Source organism: Macaca mulatta, chromosome 10 (assembly GCF_049350105.2).
Source record: "Macaca mulatta isolate MMU2019108-1 chromosome 10, T2T-MMU8v2.0, whole genome shotgun sequence".
Lineage (NCBI taxonomy): Eukaryota > Metazoa > Chordata > Mammalia > Primates > Cercopithecidae > Macaca > Macaca mulatta.
In genome coordinates, this window is record NC_133415.1 from 17827548 (window position 1) to 17847597 (window position 20050).

Sequence of the window (20050 nt, forward strand, 5' to 3'; positions counted from 1 at the left end):
TGGGGCAGTTAACGGTTAGGAGCCAGCCCTGTGTTCAAATCCATTTACTGATGGATGTGTTTTCCATTTATCATCTGTGGGACTCTTGGGGGATGCCTCTTTTCTGAGCTCCAGTTCTTTCATCTATAAACTGGGCATGATCAGACTAACTCATAGATCTTTAGAGTTAAAATAATGTAAGTGCCTTACACAATGCCCGCACGTATTAAACATTCAGTAGTAGGTAGGTGCTACTATCATCATCAGCAACATTATCATGTTTATTGCCTCATTGCCTTGGACGAACGCGGTAGTGTATATAATAAAGTAGCGTCTAGAACCTGGCCTGTGGTTATGTGTAATAAACGAGAGCTGTTGAAGTAGTGTGGGATAACTCAAAGACCTGAATAATTCAGCAGATACAATGGAGTTGGAAGATTCCAGGGACTCAGATCCTTCTCCCAGCTCTGTATCAAAATAACTGCATTGCCTTGGGCAAGTCACTTTGCTTTCCATAATTTCACTTTCCTCATCAGTCAAATGGGGCTGAGCGTTGTGTGGTATTGGAAAAGAATAACTGAAGTGCTTGGTTCCATGCTGGAATGAAGTAGGGACACGAGCAGTGCTGTCTGATCTGACTTGGTGGGATCGACATTGCTCTTCCTGGAGAGAGCCAGGTCATCACAAGAACCATAAATTGTGCATATCCTTGAACTCCATGATAGACCTTTCAACTCAATGCTTTTATTTCCAGGGAAGTACTGTCTCCAAATATAGATTCTAAAAGAAAAGATGGAAGGGGGTGGAATAGACTGCAAGAATCTGTTCATGACAACACTGTTGAAAACAGCTCAAATTTGAGGCTTCAGCATGCCCAGTGTTGCCAGGTGTGTGTTGTGTTGTGTTTTGTTGTGTTGTGTTTCCACCACAGAGCCCTCTGTGGCTGTGGGACCTGTCAGATGCATGGGAAGTGTCGCTTTCTAACTTGTGGGGTGCACCATGGTGGCAAGCACAGGTGATGGCCATACCCTCCTGTTTTGATGGAAGGACAGTGACTTGGCCAAGGTTTCATAGCCGTGAAGTGTCTCAGTGAGGATTTGAGCTCAGGCTTCTTGTGCCTTGGATCCTCCTTAGTTTGGGTCCCCTGCTCTGGCAACAGCCAGAGCACTGCTTTAGAGCCTCTGCGTGTCTGGCCATGGCCTCAGGGGTCTAGCGGCAGTGCTAGAGCAGACCCAGCTTGTCAGATCCGGGGCTGCTTAGAGGCCACCTAAGTGATTCCTTTGGCAGCAAGCAACATTCGGCCAAAGACATAGCTGGCAGGGGCCCTGACGCGGGGTGTGTGAGTGCATAAAGGTTGGTGTACCAAGAGTGAGTGAGAAGGAGGAGGCCAGCTGGAATTCTACCCTTCAGGGCTTTTCTGTGTATAGACAGAGACTGGGCAGAGGTAGGTAGGGACCATGTGTAGGTGGATGATCATCTTTTCCAGGCTTCACTGATGGGTGTCGTGCCTTGCAACAGCAGTGCTCAGGGAATCAGGCTCAGTTACAAGAGGCTCCCGGCAGCTGAGGGTACTGCGCAGAAGGATTGTGGAGAGCTCAATGATAGGATGTTCACAAAGCTTCTGGCCCTAAGAGAGCACTCAGTGAACATGGGTTGCCTGTCCTGTTCCTGGAGTTGAAGCAGGGTGGGACATTTGAACAAGACCTTTGTAGCCATACAGCAGTCATCAGGCCAGGATTCTGGGGAGAAATCCCCAATTTCCAGTAAGTCTCCCTGTCTGCACACCCATGCTCATACTGGATCACAGCCCTGCAGATACGTGTATGCATCTTCAAGAACATTAGAGTGGAATTTGGAGGGATGAAATAGCCTTCCATATTCCATTAGGTTATTCCTTTTTTTTATACAGTCATTACAGTCTATAATAAAAGAAATGAGTCAATAAAATGGAGAATTAGACATGTGGTCATTGCTAAGATTTAAGATCCAGAAATTTGATGAGTCAGCGCTTTAGTATCCCTCTGCTGAGATGCTTTAGTGGAAGCTCCGCATTGAGGATAAAACTTAAACTCAGGCTGGTGCACAGATCCTTCCATGACTTGGCCTGAGCCTGCCTCCTCTGATTCAGTTTTCTGATGTTCTTCCTTAACGTTCTGGAAGACACACCCTTAACACGTGTATGTTCGTTTTCTGTTGCTACTGTATCAAATCACCATAAACTTAATGGCTTAAAATAATACAGATTTACTCTTTTAAATAACACAGATTTACTCTTTTATAGTTCTGGAGGTCAGAAGTCCAAAATCAGTCTCACTGAACTAAATTCAGGGTGTCCATAGGGCTGTTTTCTTCTGGAAGCTCTGAGGGAGAATCCCATCCCCTTTCCTTTTTCAGCTTCTAGCAGCCACCTGCATCCCTTGGCTTGTGGCCCCATCCTCTGCAAATGAATCACACCACTTTCTGCTTCCATTATCACACCAACATTCCCTCTGACGCCGACTCTTCCTGCATCTCTCTTACGAGGACCTTTGTGATTATATTCAGGCCCAGCAGGATAATCTGGGATCATCTTCCACCTCAAGGTCTTTAATCATACCTACAAAGTCCTTTTTTTGTTATGTAATGTGATACTCACAAATTTCAGGAATTATCAGGTGGTCATCTTTGGGAGGCATTATTTAGCCTATCATGATGTATCTCTCTAGTCTTTTTTTTTCACTTTAAGTTCTGGGATACATGACCTGAACGTGCATGTTTGTTACGTAGGTATACATGTGCCACGGTGGTTTGCTGCACCTGTCAGCCCGTCATCTAGGTTTTAAGCCCCACATGCATTAGGTATTTGTCCTAATGCTCTCCTTCCCCTTTGCCTCCAACCCCTCCCCACACCCCGCTAGGCCCTGGTGTGTGATGTTCCTCACCCTGTGTCCATGTGTTCTCATTGTTCGACTCCTATTTATGAGTGAGAAAATGCGGTGCTTGGTTTTCTGTTCCTGTGTTAGTTTGTTGAGGATGATGGTTTTGAGCTTCATCAGTGTCCCTGGAAAGGACGTGAACTCATGCTCTCTAGTCTTTGTACCTGGTGGTCTCACTTCCTAGAACACCTTTTCCTGCCTTCTTTGCCAGGGTAACTCCTATTCACCCTTTAGAACCCCGCCTCAGGGTCTTCTGTTCTACAAGAAGACAACTTTGTACCTAATCTTTCTCCTGCTCTGTTGTTCTGGCAATCTGCCCCTCTTCCTTGCTTATCTAATATCTTGAGCCTAAACATCTAGTAACATTTACTTCACACTGTATTGTAATTATTAGTTTATTTTTCTTGCTTCTGTAGTCCTTGGGGACAGGAGCTGCTATAATCACCCTTTTGTCCCTACCAGTCAGACCTGTGGCTGCATATGGTAGGCACTAATTTGATGGATGCCCAGGAAAACGGGGACCACAGTAGGAACCTCATCTCACACCATAGAGGCATCCCAAGGAGAAACCCTCTGTCCTGATTTCCATGTAGCCTTCGTTGTCGGCCTGGAATTACATTTCCTCCTGGAAACTGCAGTCTGTTGGGCTTCAGCCTGTCAAGGTCCTGTGTTTTCCTGTCCCTCTGGCTGTCTAATTCCCTCTTTGTTGGTCCGCCGTAGATTAGCCTAAGTAAAAGTGAATAGACAATTTCCTATTAACATTTATATTGCTTTTCTTTTCTATTTCTTGGCAAGGCCCTGAAAACTAGGATGGCTGTGGAAAAATGTTCTTTCATCTAAATAATGTCCCTGTTGGGGCTAGATTCTGGCTTTTGGCTGGGCCTTAGAGAATGGTAGGTGTGGTGGACACATGAGCCACAGGAAGAAAATTAAGGCACAGAGGTCAGTCCAGAAGCTACAGATTAGATTCAGCCAATGCATATTGAGTGCCTACTGTGTGTCTGCACCCATGCTGGGTCTTGGTGCATATAATTCATATCTAGCATTTATTAAGTGGTTATTATGTGCCCAGCGCATAATATGTGCCAAGCATTGTTCCAAGTGTTTTATCTCCTTGACTTCTTGAACTATCTCCTTGAACAACCCTGTGAAATGCAGCCACCATTATTGGAGGAGATGGCAGTGGAGCTGGCTCTTGCAGATGAGAAGGATTGGGACAGGTTTTTTATGACAGAGGAGAGGAACACTCACACTAATGAACTAGCGAAATCGCAAGACACAAGTAGATTCGGACATCCGTGAGCACAGGAGGCTGACACTCAAGTATCCCCTAAGAATCTGATTACTTCATTGTGCCCTCCCCCTTTTGAGTTGTCACCATGGATTCCACTTGCAGCAAGGACTGCCACGTTGCCTCCCTATATCCATTGTCCCTTTTCTGCTTAGGAACAGACCTCTGCTTACATTCAGGAGAGCAAAACAGCCAGAGAAATGACTATGTCTCCCTGCCCCTGTGGCAGTTGGGCATAGCCATGGAACTTCAGGGAAGCCACTTACAATGACTTTTGCTGTTGAGATGCATCCCCGTCTTTGGCTTTCTCTTCCACTACTTTTGGCTGCCGGCCTGCAACAAGGATGTTGATGCTCTAGTGTGATATTGGACACTGAGGGGCCTCAACCTACAGCTGAGGATGGCAAAGCAGAATGATGGGATCCTGGGAAGCCAATGGCACTGTTAAATCACATTCCACCCTACACTACCAACTTACTGACTTTCTGGGAATGTGAGAGAGACATAGAAGTCCCTCTGGTTTAAGCCACTGTTATCAGGAACTTACTGTCACACACTGCCGAGACTAATTGCGGTGGATGCACTGTTCTGTTTCCAACAACCTCCTTTTCGTCTGCAGAACTCCATGTTCCGCCTTCGCTTTATAAAAAACTTTTGCCCCCAATTCCCATTTTCCTTTCCATGTATTGCCATTCTTCTGAAAACACCATCATGGACCCACCCAACCATGTATCCTGACAGCAATGTAAAGGCATCATCTCCAAGCATCTTCATGCACTCTCCCCGTAGCAACTGCATTCACCACTCCGAGTGTGATCCCAGCATCACCTTGGAGCTGCTCAAAAAGACACAACTGCAGGCCCATCCCAAGATGATGAATCAGATCCCGCAGTTTAACGAGATTCCAGGAAATCCCATGTTCCTCTTACAGGGTGAGAAACACTGCTGTCAACATCTTTGTCCTCACTGCCAGCTGCTTACCTCAGACCATGGATGTGGAAATCCACTCTCGGGCTACATTCTCCTGTCCCTCCCGATCTCTCACTCATCAGCCTTTCCTACAAGCTTAAAAGGTACCTACACGACTGCAGATTGCTGCCCACTCTTCCCTGAACAAAATAATTACTTTCACACTTCCCTACTTTTGTTTCTGTTTTTCCCTCTACTCGGAATGTCCTTCAAGACCTCTGCCTACCTGTGGGTTTACTTCAAGGCCAGCTCAGACACCGCCTCCAGGCCACCAGCATTTGGGGGAGAGGGACTGTGCCTCTCCATCAATAAGAGAGCACCACAGTGGGCTCTGAACAGCTTCTTCACCTATAAAATTCAGAGATGAAGTCCACCGGGACTCTTGGATCAGAATCAGTCCTCTATTCCCCTGAACAGAGCATGGTTCTGGCACCCCCGCCAGCCCTCACGTCATCCCATTTTTGTATTTTTTACACACATACCACTTTGGATTGTGAGGCAGCATTCAGCCTTCCACATAGTGCCTGGTACGCAGTTAATTCTCTGGACATTTTAGTTAAGCTTCAATGAGTGGTGACACTTGAGTGGTCAAGTTGATGGTAGATGGTACTGGGTGTTTTTCCTAGAGCAGCGATTCTCAAACTCTATAGCATGAATCATAGTGACCTGAAAGACTTGTTGGAACACCCTTCTTCTCCTCCAATGTCTGAGTTAGCAGGTCTTGGGAGGCCTCAGAATATGCATTTCTTTTTTTTTGTTTTTTTTTTTGTTTGTTTGTTTTTTGAGATGGAGTCTCGCTCTGTCACCCAGGCTGGAGTGCAGTGGCATGATCTCGGCTCACTGTAAGTTCCATGGCCCGGGTTCACGCTGTTCTCCTGCCTCAGCCTCCCAAGTAGCTGGGACTACAAGCGCCCACCACAATGCCTGGCTATTTTTTTGTATTTTTAGTAGAGACGAGGTTTCACTGTGTTAGCCAGGATGGTCTCGATCTCCTGACCTCGTGATCCACCCGCCTCGGTCTCCCAAAGTGTTGGGATTATAGGCGTGAGCCACCGCGCCCGGCAAATGTGCATTTCTAACTACTGTCTAGGTGATGCTGTTGCTGCTGGTCCCAGGACAACCCTTTGAGAACCACTGTCCTTAAGGAATACATAGTTTTGTTGCCTTTCCTGGAGGCAACAAATCTCATGCCCCTGGAGAGAAGGCAACAAATCTATGTACACGTTAAGGACAGTAGTTACATTGGAACCTGCGATGTAAGTCAGTGGTTGTTTTGGAATCCGCAATGTAAGTCAGTCTTGAAAACAGACATGGGAATTAAATACAGGGAAATTAGGTCAATGGATGAACCAGTAGAGAAGTGTCTGGGGTCAAGAGTGCTTTGAAGTCTTGTTTTTCAGTTTTTTTCCAAACAAATTCACCTAACCTTAGATGCTGCTGAGTGTAAGACATGGCATTATTTTATGTAAAGCCAAGAAATCTTTTAATTAAATCATGGCACAATTTTTTTTAATCCCTTTGAATCTTTCTTTTATGCTTATTGAAAGAACTATTTTAGACTTGGGTTTTTGTCATGTTTTATTGCTATGCCTACATATAAAGGGTAAAGTATAGGCAAATATATTGGCTCAGATATTGCAAAAGCTTCTTCTCTTGGAGTCTCACTCTTCAGAATCCATTTTTCAACTCAGTGCTGTCTCCTGCATCTGTCTATATCGTGCTGTCCTCTGCATCATTGTGAGCATGCAGCATTTCTTATGAGAATCCCGTGAAGACGACGCTTAACCCACTTTGCAGTTCTGTAGAGCTGGCCGCCTCCTGGCTCTGCTTCTAGGAATGTTACTAAACACATCTGGTTCTCCATTTCTTCCTGCCTCTTCCCACAACCATTTGGTTCATAGTGGTTAAAAGAGTGACTCCCTTCATTGTCTCTGGGATTTTCACTGAAGCCTCTGACACCCATTCTGCGAAGAGGCATTAATGGGAACAACTGTGTCAGCCTCTGCTCTGTGATCTCCAGTGATTGCTCATACTTTCTCGACTTCAGAGATGTTAGAATGTGAAAAATAGTTTTTCTTAGAAACAATGAAACTTGTAAAATGCTCACTATGTGCTGAGCACATGTTTTCATGATTGTGGGTTTTCATATAACCAGTCTCAGTTCATATTTACAGCAGTTGTTCAAGGTCAGCTTTGGGAGGTCAGCCTACAGAGGAGGACACCGAGTCTCTGTCAAACTTGCAGGCAGACATTCATTCACTCCTGAAAGATTTATGGAGTTCCTACTATGTGCCTGTCACAGGGGATAATGAGTGAAGAAATAGGTATGTATATAAGATTGAGACATTTGACTGTTATGGGGGAAAAGGTAAGTCAGGGGAGCAGGGTGTTATGGAAAGCTTTTTGAGCAGACACTAGAGTGAAGTCAGGGTGCACAGCACACAAATATCAAGAGGATGCAGATTCCATCCAGTGGACATTGCATGTGTGAAGGTCCTGTGGCAGGCGTGTGCTTGTCTTGTTGGAAGATCAGCAAGGAAGCCAGTTGGGCTGGATGAGTGGAAGCTCAGTAAAGGTTCAGTCAATGGCCTTACCTGGGATGTAGCTGAGCTGAAATGTCCATCCAGATCTTTGAGTTCTAAGCTAAGGGTTTGTTGGCTGGGCGCAGTGGCTCACGTTTATAATCCCATCACTTTGGGAGGCTGAGGCAGGTGGATTGCTTGAGGCCAGGAGTTCAAGACCAGCCTGGCCAACATGGTGAAATCCCATCTCTACAAAAAAATACAAAAATTAGCCGAGTGTGGTGGCGTGCTCCTGTACTCACACCTACTCGGGGAGCTGAGGCAAGAGAATCGCTTGAACCTGGGAGACAGAGGTTGTAGTGAGCAGAGATTGCACCACTGCACTGCACTCCAGCCTGGGTGACAGAGTGAGGGACACTCCATCTTAAAAAATAAATAATAAATAAGGGTTTGTCCACATGCAATGAAGTGTGAGAAGCCACTGCAGATTACATCCTTCTGTGTTTACTGGGGTGAGTTGAATCTTTTAAGAAACAAATGTCTTGATTAATCCAGCCCAGTAACAAGGCACGGGAGAAAAATATGCCCATTGCTGTCACCACTGTGCTGCCTAAGAAACACCCACAGTGTCTCATTCCTGAGCAGTGGTTTAACTCACCCAGGCAAAGATAACCACACATGTAGGGTGAAAAGGATGTGACAGAGAAATACAAACATTTCATTCCCAGTGTGTGTTCTCAAAATAGAATGTGGGACTTTCAACTCTTTCTTCTTTGAAGAACATTGTTGAGAGAAAGACTCTGCAGCGCACTGCAGAAGAAAGAACAGAGATCTGAGTTTTGATCCCAGTTCTGCCAGTAATTAGCTGTGGAACTATAACCATTAGAGTTCAGTTACAGACAAGAGGATACATGAGCTTCAACAGAAAAAGATGTATTTCTCTTTTTTTTTGAGACAGAGTCTTGCTCTGTCGCCAGGCTGGAGTGCCCTGTTGGTCAGGATGGTCTCAATCTCCTGACCTTGTGATCCGCCCGCCTTGGCCTCCCAAAGTGCTGGGATTATAGGCATGAGCCACTGCGCCCGGCCAGTGTATTGCTATTCCTTTTTTTTTTTTTTTTTTTTTTTGAGATGGAGTCTTACTCTGTCGCCCGGGCTGGAGTACAGTGGCCAGATCTCAGCTCACTGCAAGCTCCGCCTCCCGGGTTTACGCCATTCTCCTGCCTCAGCCTCCCGAGTATCTGGGACTACAGGCGCCTGCCACCTCGCCTGGCTATTTTTTTGTATATTTTGTAGAGACGGGGTTTCACCGGGTTAGCCAGGATGGTCTCGATCTCCTGACCTCGTGATCCGCCCGTCTTGGCCTCCCAAAGTGCTGGGATTACAGGCTTGAGCCACCGCGCCCGGCCGTGTATTGCTATTCTTAAGTGCCTTGCAGAATCCTAAGAGAGGCTAGAGGCACAGGCGAGAACCGTATCAAACCAGACCTCCAAGGAAACTGTGGTTAAGAAGCCACGGGGCGGCTGCTCCCTTAAGGACCCTGCCGCGTCTGCTGAGAACTGTGTGAGCAGGACGAGAGCCACACTTTTTGATACTTGAGAAGTTTGGGACCGGAGCTCTAACAACAGCTACCTCAAAAGCAAAATAACATCCCTTGCTCATGCTTGCCAGAAAACAGTAGAAGCAGCAGAAGCCCAAGAGCATCCTCTGCCTCCTGACGTTCATTTTTGCCTCTGTCATCTCATGCAGGTGTGTGTGCTTGGTGGAAACTGAGTTCCACAACAGAGTCCAAGTTATAAAGGAGTTTGGAAAATGTCTAATGTGGCTTTTGATGTATGTAAGGGAAATATTTAAGGCCATCCTGCTGTAAATGAGAGAGGATAAAGGGATACAATAGGAGTTAAGTGTGCTGCAGTTCACTCGAACTGGTAAAATGTCAGCCCCAGTAGACTTTGATAAATTATGCATACGTAATGTAATATCTAGAGCAACCGTTCAAAAAGCCATACAAAGAGATGCATTAAAAACCACCGTAGGTAAATTACGATGGAATTCTAAAAAACGTTCAAGTAACTCACAGGAAGCAGGAAAAACCACAATGAGATGCCATTTCAAACCCACCAGCGTGGCTAAAATTAAAATAAAACAAAACTAACAACATCAGATGTTGGTAAGGATGTGTTGCAACTGTAACTCTCACACATTACTGGTGGGACTATAAATGGTTCATCCCCTTTAAAGAAAGGTCTGGTGATTTCCTATAAAACTGAATAGATAGGTCTGTAATCCTAGCACTTTGGGAGGCCGAGGCGGGCAGATTGCTTGAGGTCAGGAGTTTGAGACCAGCCAGGCCCACATAGTGAAACCTTGTCTCTTTTAAAAATATAAAAAGTTAGCTGGGTGTGTTGATGTGCACCTGTAGTCCTAGCTACTCAGGAGGCTGAGGCAGGAGAGTCGCTTGAACCTGGGAGGCAGAGGTTGCATTGAACCGAGATCGCGCCATTGTACTCCAGCCTGGGCAATAGACCGAGACTCTGTCTCAAAAAAAAAAAAAAAAAAAAAAAATACTGAATAGATATCTACCCTCTGACCCTTCCATTGCAGTTGTAGTTATCGCTGGACTATGAAACTGTTATTGCAAAAATAGCCCAAGTATTCGTCACTGAGAGAATAGATAAATAATTTGTGCTCTGTTAATATTAATGGTATGCCACTCACCAAGCAGTAAGTAAAAACAGATTAGCAGTACATGAAACAACTTGAATGAATTGCAGAAACTTGATGCTATGAGAAAAAGCTTACTCAAAGAGTGTGTACTTCAGGATTCCTAATAGATTGAGTTTGGGGACAGGAAGAACCAATCTGTAACTAAGCTTAATCAAGAAGGGATTGCCTCTGGTGGGAGGATGCAGATATTGTCAAAGGAGGAGCTTGAGGGAACTTCCTCATCACTCCAGAACTTTCTGCATCTTGAAAAGTGTTTGGGTTACGTAGCAGTATGCACTGTCAAAATTTGCCCAGTGGTTTGTGCATTTCATTGTATGTAACTTTTACATTGAAGGTGGGGGAAAAGTCCCACAAACACTATTGAACCCTGGTTAATGATATACATATTAAAATGCCTAGGAAGTAATGTGCTGCTGACAGTCTAACTGTTTTGAAATGCATTAAAAAAAACCAAAGATGTGTTGATGGATGGATAGAAGGATAAATATGATAAAGCAAATATGGTAAGACAGTCATGGTACATTATAGGTGCAGCTATATATATGTTCATTGTAAAATTCTTACAACTTTATTGTGTGCTTGGAATTTTTCATAATAAAACCTTAGGGAAAAATCTGAAAATAAAATCATATAGGATGTGTGGTATCATCCTTCATCTGCATCAGGTGGCAGTTGTTTGTCAAGAAAATCACGGCTAGGTGCTGCGGCTCACGCCTGTAATTCTAACACTTTGGGAGGCTGAGGTGGGTGGATCACTTGGGGTCAGGAATTTGAGACCAGCCTGGCCAACGTGGTGAAACCCCATCTCTACTAAAAATAGAAAAATTAGCCAGGTATGGTGGCGCGCGCCTGTAATCCCAGTTACTCAGGAAACTGAGGCACAAGAATTGCTTGAACCCAGGAGGCAGAGTTGCAGTGAGCCGAGGTCGTGCCACTGTGCTCCAGCCTGGGAGACAGAGTGAGACTCTGTCTCAAAAAAAATAAAAAAGAACATCAGTGCAGCTATCTGATCATTGCTTTATGGGACAAGGGTGATTTTTGCTGAATTGAATAGAGAGTACACAAAATTAAAATCTTAGGGGACTGAAATAACTGGGGTTGGGGATATGGTCTGGATACAGTATTCACTAAAGATGCTCGGTAAGCAAGTTATTTCTTTTACGTTGTAAAGATAAGCCCAAAGTCTCATTCTCTAATCTCCTCATCCTTGCTCATGCCCCCCAGAGTCAGTGCTGGCCATGCAAACGCGACCACTAGTCATTTCTTAGGTAAGGTTCAATGCAAACTTTTATAGTTGGAAGAGACTAGGGGACTACCTGATCCTATTTTTTTTCTTTCTCTCCTCTCTCTCCCTTCCCCCTCCTATCTCTCCCTCTCTCTCTCTCTCTCCGTGTGTATGTGTATGTGAGTGTGTGAATTTACCTGAATCAATTTGGTCATGAACAACTCTTAGCTGAATTTGTAGGTAATAGTAGTGGCCAAAAAGTTGAAGATGAAAGAACCTCAAACTAGAACTTCACTAACATACTGTGATGAAAAAAAAAATTATTCCACCAGATTCTGCCACACAGAAAGACGTTTATTGATCAAACATTCATTAGTAGGCACACAATGATTCAGCCAACAGTGAAGATATGTTTCTGCCGTCTGTCCTTTCAGATGCTCTGACCACTCTCTTACAGAAAGGTTCACTAGAGGCAAGCGTGACACTGTGACAGGGACCATTGCTGTCACCCTCATAGTTGGCATTAGGCAAACAGAGTTTCTTCTAAGCAGCAGCTGGAAACAGGCTAGCTGTGGATCACCCCTTAGACAGCATCACTAAGAACGTTGATGTCAACCTCTCTAGATTTTCATTCTGTGTTATGAAAAAGTGGCGAGTATCTCTAATAAACCGTAGCCAGTCCACATTGTTGATAGCACTTTATCTTACCAATGAGAGCCCTTTCCTAACATCTAACATGTCATTTGACATGCTGCTAATGTCACCAGGAAAAACCGATTCCAAAATTCACTCGATCAAGACAGTGGTAACAGAGGGAGCCACCTCAGGACTGTATCGGGCCTCAGATACAGTAAGCAGATACTGCTCCTTCCTCCAGGGTGCGCCCCTGAGTAAAATGGTCACTGGCTACACCTGGGGTGCAGGGCAACCTAAGACTTATCATATAAAGTCTATCATGACGCATAGGCACACCCTACAGCGTGCTTCTGGGTTGAGCTTTTCTTTTCTTTTCCTTTTTCTTTTTTTTTGTGTTTGTTTTTCTTTCTTTATTTATTTTTTCCTTTTCTTTTTTTTTTTTTAAATAGAGATGGAGTCTCACCCTGTCTCCTAGGCTGGAGTGCAATGGTATAATCTCAGCTTACTGCAACCTCCGCCTCCCAGGTTCCAGTGAGTCTCCTGCCTCAGCCTCCCAAGCAGCTGGGACCACAGGCATGTGCCACCACACCCAGGCAACCTTCTGCATCTTTAGCAGAGTTGGGGTTTCACCATGTTGGCCAGGCTGGTCTTGAACTCCTGACCTCGTGATCCGCCCACCTCGGCCTCCCAAAGTGCTGGGATCACAGGTGTGAGCCACTGTGCCCGGCCATGAGTTGAGGTTTTCATAGTAGAATGAGTCTTGTTTGTTTGTTTCAATTTGGTAAAATATACATAACACAAAATGTACCATTCTAACCATTTTTAAGTGTACACTTCGGTGACATTAAGCACAGTCACAGTGTTGTGCATCTATTTTCACCACCCATCTCCAGAATGGTTTCATCACCTCAAACAGAAGGTCTATATTCATGAAAAAATAACTCCCCATTACCCATCCCCGTCCCCCACCTTTGGCCCCTGGTGACCTGTATTTCTGTTTCTGTGAGTTTGACTACTCTAGATCCTTCCTCTATATGGAATTATAGATTTGTCCTTTTGTGTCTGGCTTGTTTCACTTAGCGCAATGTCTTCAAGGTTCAGGTATGTTGTAGTATGTGTTAGAATTTCCTTTCTTGTGAAGGCGGAGTAGTATTCCATTGTATGTACGTATCACAGTGTGTTTACCCATTCATCTGTAGACGGACATTTGTGTTTTTTCCACCTTGCCTATTGTTAATAATGCTGCTGCCCCTTGGTTTTTTAAAAAACATGAGCTGGCTGGGTACGGTGGCTCATGCCTGTAATCCTAGCCCTTTGGGAGGCCGATGCGGGCTTATTGCCTGAGCTCAGGAGTTCAAGACCAGCCTGGGCAACATGGTGAAACCCCGTCTCTACTAAAAATACAAAAACTAGCCGGGTGTAGTGGTGGACACCTGTAATCCCAGCTACCTGGGGGGCTGAGGCATGAGAATTGCTTGAATCCAGGAGGCGGAGGTTGCAGTTAGCCAAGATCACGCCATTGCACTGCCGCCTGGATGACAGAGCGAGACTCTGTCTCCAAAATAAATAAATAAATAAATAAATAAATAAATAAATAAAATCATCTGCCTTCCTTTCCTTCCTTCCCTTCCTTGCCTTCCTTGTCTTCCTTGCCTTCCTTCCCTTCCTTCCCTCCTCCCTCTCTCTCTCTCTTTTTTTTTTCTTTCTTTCTTTTCTTTTCTTTTTCTATTTTTTTTTTATTTCAGTAGCTTTAAGGTTACAGGTGGTTTTTGGGTACAAAAATGAATTGTGTAGTGGTTAAGTCTGAGATTTTAGTGGACCTGTCACCCAAGTAGTGTATATTGTACCCAGCAGGTAATGTTTTGGCTCTTACTTCCCCCAGCCTTCCCGCTTCTGAGTCTCCAATGTCCATTGTACTGCTCTTTCTGCCTTTGCGAACCATAGTTTAGCTCTCACTTGTAAGTGAAAACGTGTGGTATTTGGTTTTCTGTTCTTCCGTCAATTTGCCTAGGATAATGGCCTCCAGTTCCATCCAGGTTGCTGTAGAGGAGATGATTTCATTCTTTTTTATGGCTGCATAGTATTCCATGGTGTATATGTACCACATTTTCTTTATCCAGTCCACTGTTGATGTACATTTAGGTTGGCTCCATGTCTTTGCTATTGTGAATAGTGCTGCAGTGAACATATGTGTGCATGTGTCTTTATAATAAAATGATTTATATTCTTTTGGGTATATACTCAGGAATGTGATTGCAGGTTTGAATGGTAGTTCTCTGCCTTTTTTTTTTTAAATACCTAAACTTCATAAAAAATATGTATGTCATATTTTTGGAGTGATGTTTACATACAGAGAATTTATACTTACATTGCAAAAATTAATACAATACTTTTAGCAAAATGGTGTGTGTGATAAATATTGGACTGATACAATTGGTAGAACATCAGAATGATATATACACATTTTGAAAACCTTAAGCATCAGCAAGAGGATAATCAGGGTCTAAAATGGTGCCATTGGCCGGGTGCAGTGGCTCATGCCTGTAATCCCAGCACTTTGGGAGGCCAAGGTGGGCAGATCACCTGAGGTCAGGAGTTCATGACCAGCCTGGCCAACATGGTGAAACCCCATCTCTACTAAAGCTACAAAAATTAGCCGGGTGTAATGACAGGTGCCTGTACTCCCATCTACTCAGGAGGCTGAGGCAGGAGAAACACTTGAACTCAGGAGGCGGAGGTTGCAGTGAGCCGAGATCGTGCCATTTGCACTCCAGCCTGGGTGACAGAGGAAAACTTCATCTCAATAAAATAAAATAAAATAAGATAAAATAAAATAAAAGTTGCTATTATTGGGCCATGTTACTGTATGCATAGCCACTATTGGCTGATGGCTGCATAGATAGTTTTGAGATCAGGAAGCAGTGTTTTAAGCATTTTGCATCCTAACAAGAGAAGCTGTCATTTACATACAAGTATCTAATGGTACTTTCTTTTCTATTTTGGACATTGATTGGAAATGGAAGTGGGCGGTTTTTCTTAGCATACAATAAATTTTAATTTTTAATTCTAATTTGTCCTACTTAAAATAATAGGAGATTGGTTCCATGGTGGCCTTTTGGCACAAAACATTTTATTTTCAGAAACAAATCAGTGACATAATGAGGGAGATGCTTTTCTCTAAGGTCTATTCAAGATACTGTAACCCTCTTCACTTAGGAGAAAAGAAATATGGGGGTGGAGGGAGGAAGAGAGCTGCTCTTCTAGAGTGCAAGGAGCTGCCTAGAGAAGATGAGAGGCCACCACTCCTAGGCCAAGGCTGTTCTAAGTTCCATGTGGGTCTCCCATTGTCTTCCTGTGAGACCCATCGAAGGATCTGACCCAGACAGCAGGAGGAGGCTAATTGTTAAGTGGAGTCATGGCGTTTGCAAATGCTTGTTAGAAATCAGCCATGATGGCCCAGGACATGCTGCGAATCTTAGATTAATGGGGCTTAGCAGATTTTTAGGTCCGAACCTGTGTAGAGATGTATGGACGTGAGCAGAGAGGCATGCGTTTTGCTTGCTGACTGACTTGTTTCCTGCCCCATGAGGAGCTGTGTTCCAGTCTTGAGTTTCTTACTGCGCAGTCAATATTTGCCAGTGAGAAATGAGCCTACTGGTCCTGGTGCATCGGATCCTCTGCCGTGCTTATTCTCTCTCTGATCAATGGCGTGTGCATGGCTTGTAGTGTTAAGGCAGCAACAAATCTATTTTTAATTCCCTCCTCCTTCCTATCTTTTAGAAATGGCTGAAACCATTTCTCCTGACCAGTAAGCCTCTTCTCCTCCTCCTCCCTCCCTCCTTCGTCCCTCCCTCAAAATGTCAATTGGATTAACATTTTGCAGTTGTGGCTGCCTCCACATCTGCTAACAGAGTGTGGCTGGACTTTGGAAAACAGTTGCCCAGAGCCATTCTGGGGTTTCTATATTTATTTCTTTCAGTGACATCCATAGCAAATTTGCACTGCTCTCAAGCCAAAGGTTGATTTGTTCCATGGGCTGCCCAGTCAACCTGGGGTTCCCCCAGAGATGAGGACTTGGGATCTGGTGCCCCGCCAGCTCTGGTGTAGGTTCCAGAGTTAGGAAAGAACTGGCAGACTTGTTGTGGAAGCACCACGACAAGGTCCACATGAGCACCTGCTCTGTATTGTGGCAGTGGTTCTGTGGTTCTGGATGAGACCGGGAGGATGATGGATGGAACCATGGAAAGGTGTGGGTGGAGGGATGGACAGGCATGTGGGCCGAACAGCGGGAAGTTGCCAGGGAGTCGGCAGCCTGCAACATCAAGTGCCAGCCTCACCAGCTAGCAGGGCCCCTGATGTCAGATGGAGACGGCCCCCAAGCTGGCCTCCACCTTGGCTGCCTTTGTCAAGGGACCTCAGGATTTCTCTTACCATTCTTTTTTTTTTTTTTTTCTCTTCTCTGGTCTCTTTGCCCTCTTACTCTGTCTGCCCTCACCCTGCAGGGAAAGGTCCTTCTCCCTTTCTTTTCTTCCCTGTTTTCCATGCTTCCCTCCCTCCTTTTCCCCGGTCTCTAGTAGAAGGAGCATTAGGTGTGTTGGAATTCCACCTCCTGTTGATCTTTGGGAGAGTCACTCAGTCAGGCTTCCTCCAGCCTCACCTGGGGATGTAGATACCTGTTTCTGGGGTTTGTGGGACGGCTGAATGTCAAACTTTTACAGCCTTTACATTCACACAGCACTTACTGGTGCTTCATGAGTACACTTAGTTAGTACTGAGGACAGCCCATGAGATGGGGGCCATTATCTTCAGTTTATAAAGGAGAAAAAACTGAGGCGTGGGAACATTAACCAGCTTGAAGTTCACTTAGCTGTTACGTCGTCTTGCCTAACTCTTCTTTCTTTTTGTCATTTCTACCTTTTGGGTTCCATATTCCCTCTTCCTGTCTCCATTTCCTTTCTGCCTTTTTCTTTTGCCCCAGGCAACCCAGGGCGGCCTGGCCACAGAATACCCTCTCTTACCCTTCATACCCTGCGGAGACTCCCCATGGAAACAGCTAGCACGGGAGGGATGGAGGACAGACATCTAGTGATCCTGTGGGAGTGAAAGCTCTGTCACGTGTAATGTGAAAGATGCACCTTTATAAGTATCTACAAGATTAGTTGTTTGTATAATTTTTTCCTCCTTTTTTTTTTGAAACAGTATCTCACCCTGTCACCCAGGCTGGAGTGCAATGGCACAATCTTGGCTCACTGCACCCTCTGCCTCCCAGGTTCAAGCGATTCTCCTGCCTCAGCCTCCCAAGTAGCTGGGATTACAGGCACGCACCACCACACTTGGCTAATTTTTTGTATCTTTAGTAGAGACAGGTTTTCACCATGCTGGCCAGGCTGGTCTCGAACCCCTGACCTCGTGATCTGCCCACCTCGGCCTCCCCAAAGTGCTGGGATTACAGGTGTGAGCCACCGTGCCTGGTCTTCTCTCCATTTTAATTCTTTCCCCTGCCCCCCCGCCGGCCCTTTTCTTTACCTTTCCTTCTTCTGAGTATTTTGCCTATCTCTTCTTCTTTGTGTCATTTCTACTTCTTGGAGTACCCAATATATTCCTTCCTCTCAGTACCCATTTCCTTTTTGCCACTTTCTTTTGTGCTCCCCAAATCACTCTTCCCCTAACCCTGCTCCTTGCTTGTTTGGTTTTTCCCTTCGGTCACTGCTGTCTGTCTTGTCTCTCTGTGTTTTATCTGTCACGATACTGGCCCAACCAAACCCTAGAGATGCGCTGAATGCAGCTTCCTGGGCATTCATCAGGGTGTGCTCTGGAGTTCTTCCTGCTCGAGCAACCATACAGCACCCACTGCTGCTGAGAATTTAACCTCACCAGAGTCAGAAAAGTTCTGAGATTTTGCACTCCTCATAAACTCAGCCAACCTGACATACACACATGCACGTGCACGCACACACACACAGAGAGAGAGAGAGAGAGAGAGAGAGAGAGAGAGAGAGAGAGAGAGAGAGGGACAATAAATTTGTCAGGCCTTACAGTAGCACGCAGTTCTAAATATGGGCATAGTAGGAAGAAAGATGGTTACTGTGGGAACTATAACTTTTAATTTACTGGCCTGAAGCTCTAAACCAGGGCTTGATGCTTCATGTAGTGTTTTTACATTTGGATGTGTGCTTAGGAAAGGCATAAAACTTTTCAAATCTAGGGCCAGTGCTGGGGGAAGTCACTGAAGGAGGTTCAGGAGTGATGGAAAAATTAGGGAGGTGGAATGGGCCGCCTGGGACCAATCAGTGTGCCCTGCCAATCAGAAGTGGCAGAAATAGACACATTATGGACAGCACAGTTGGTCAGGATAGGAGGCTTAATGACCAGACCAGCAAGGGAAGGAGGCTTTATGACCATCCCTCCACTTGCAAAGGAGACCAAGATCTGGAGAGAAAGGATGATACAGCCAGGGGAGGAGGCTGAAGGTGCATGACTTTTGGAAGTCTGAGTTCAAAACAATGCAGGGCTGGGTGCAGGGGCTCACGCCTGTAATCCCAGCACTTTAGGAGGCCAAGGCAGGCAGGTCACGGGAGGTTGGGAGTTCAAGACCAACCTGACCAACGTGGAGAAACCCCGTCTCTACTAAAAATACAAAATTAGCCAGGTGTGGTGGCGCATGCCTATAATCCCAGCTACTCAGGAGGCTGAGGCAGGAGAATCGCCTGAACCCAGGAAGTGGAGGTTGCAGTGAGCCGAGATCGCACCATTGCACTCCAGCCTGGGTGACAAGAGCAAAACTCCGTCTCAAAAAAAAAAAAAATAAACAATGCAAACTGAAGGGGATTTGGACTCAGACAATCTGAGCATAAAGTAATGATGAACACTTACCTACTGCTTCCTATGGGCTAGCACTGTTTCCAGCAAGTTAGTACTCACCCATTTAATTTTGACCACAGCTCTGTGGCGAGAGACTCTTCTCACCTCTACTTTATAGGTGGACACTGAGATAGAGACAGCATTCGAGTAGAATCTCATCCCAAGGAGCCTGGCTTCAGGGTTGATGCATTTCATTACTTCCGTTTTGCTGCATTTAAATCCTGACATTATTACTTACATGCTGTATTATCTTGGATAAGTTTCTTCATCTCTTTGAGCCTTGACTTTCTCCCCAGGAAGATGAGGGCTGGAATACCTTCCATGTGAGGTTGTGGTGGGTCTAGGGAGGGAAGAAGCGTATGGAAGTTCTCTGTAGGTGTGACATTGTATTATGTTTACCATCAAGAGAGAAGGTGAATGGAGGCGCCATCAGATAAAGAATAGGACAAATATTAGTATTTGGTATTTTTACTTTTTAAGTGGGTAGCACTCACGTTGGCATCAGGCCTACCTGGTGAACAGCAGATTCTCTTCCCACCTCCCACCTCCTCTGTCTTCCATGTGAGTGGGTGCATTGGTCCCGAGCGCTCCTCTTCCCCTCCCATCTCTCCACACTTTCCCTAACATGTGACATAACTGAGAAGTCAATAACACCTGCTGGGGTGTGTCAGCCTGGCACAGCTTCTGGTGTGGCTCTCAAGAACACGCGGTGCCTCCTGGAACCTTCACTCATTCAACAAATGTCTGCTTCTCACCTACTCTGTGCTCCCTGTTGTTCCCAGCCCTGGGGATACGTTAGTGACCAAGGCAGATGCAGTCTTTGCCCTCATAATACTTACTTTCCAGTAAGAGAAATGGATAAGAACCAAGTTCTATCAGCTGGTGATGAATATTACTTAAAAAAAAAAAAAAGCAGCAAGGTAAAGAG

The 20050-nt window shown here is 45.2% G+C and overlaps 1 protein-coding gene, 1 long non-coding RNA gene and 1 other non-coding gene across 28 annotated transcripts in view; all 3 read left to right on the forward strand.

Annotated features, from left to right (window-relative positions):
• Window positions 1-20050, forward strand: part of LARGE1 (LARGE xylosyl- and glucuronyltransferase 1) — a 634395-nt gene that overhangs the window by 214782 nt on the left and 399563 nt on the right.
• On the forward strand, window positions 1144-1278 carry LOC114670690 (small nucleolar RNA SNORA76). The gene has a single exon (XR_003720386.1). It is a non-coding gene; the product is annotated as a small nucleolar RNA SNORA76 (small nucleolar RNA).
• Window positions 12900-19070, forward strand: LOC144331773 (uncharacterized). Its single transcript, XR_013399195.1, has 2 exons — window positions 12900-13696; window positions 17555-19070. It is a non-coding gene; the product is annotated as an uncharacterized LOC144331773 (long non-coding RNA).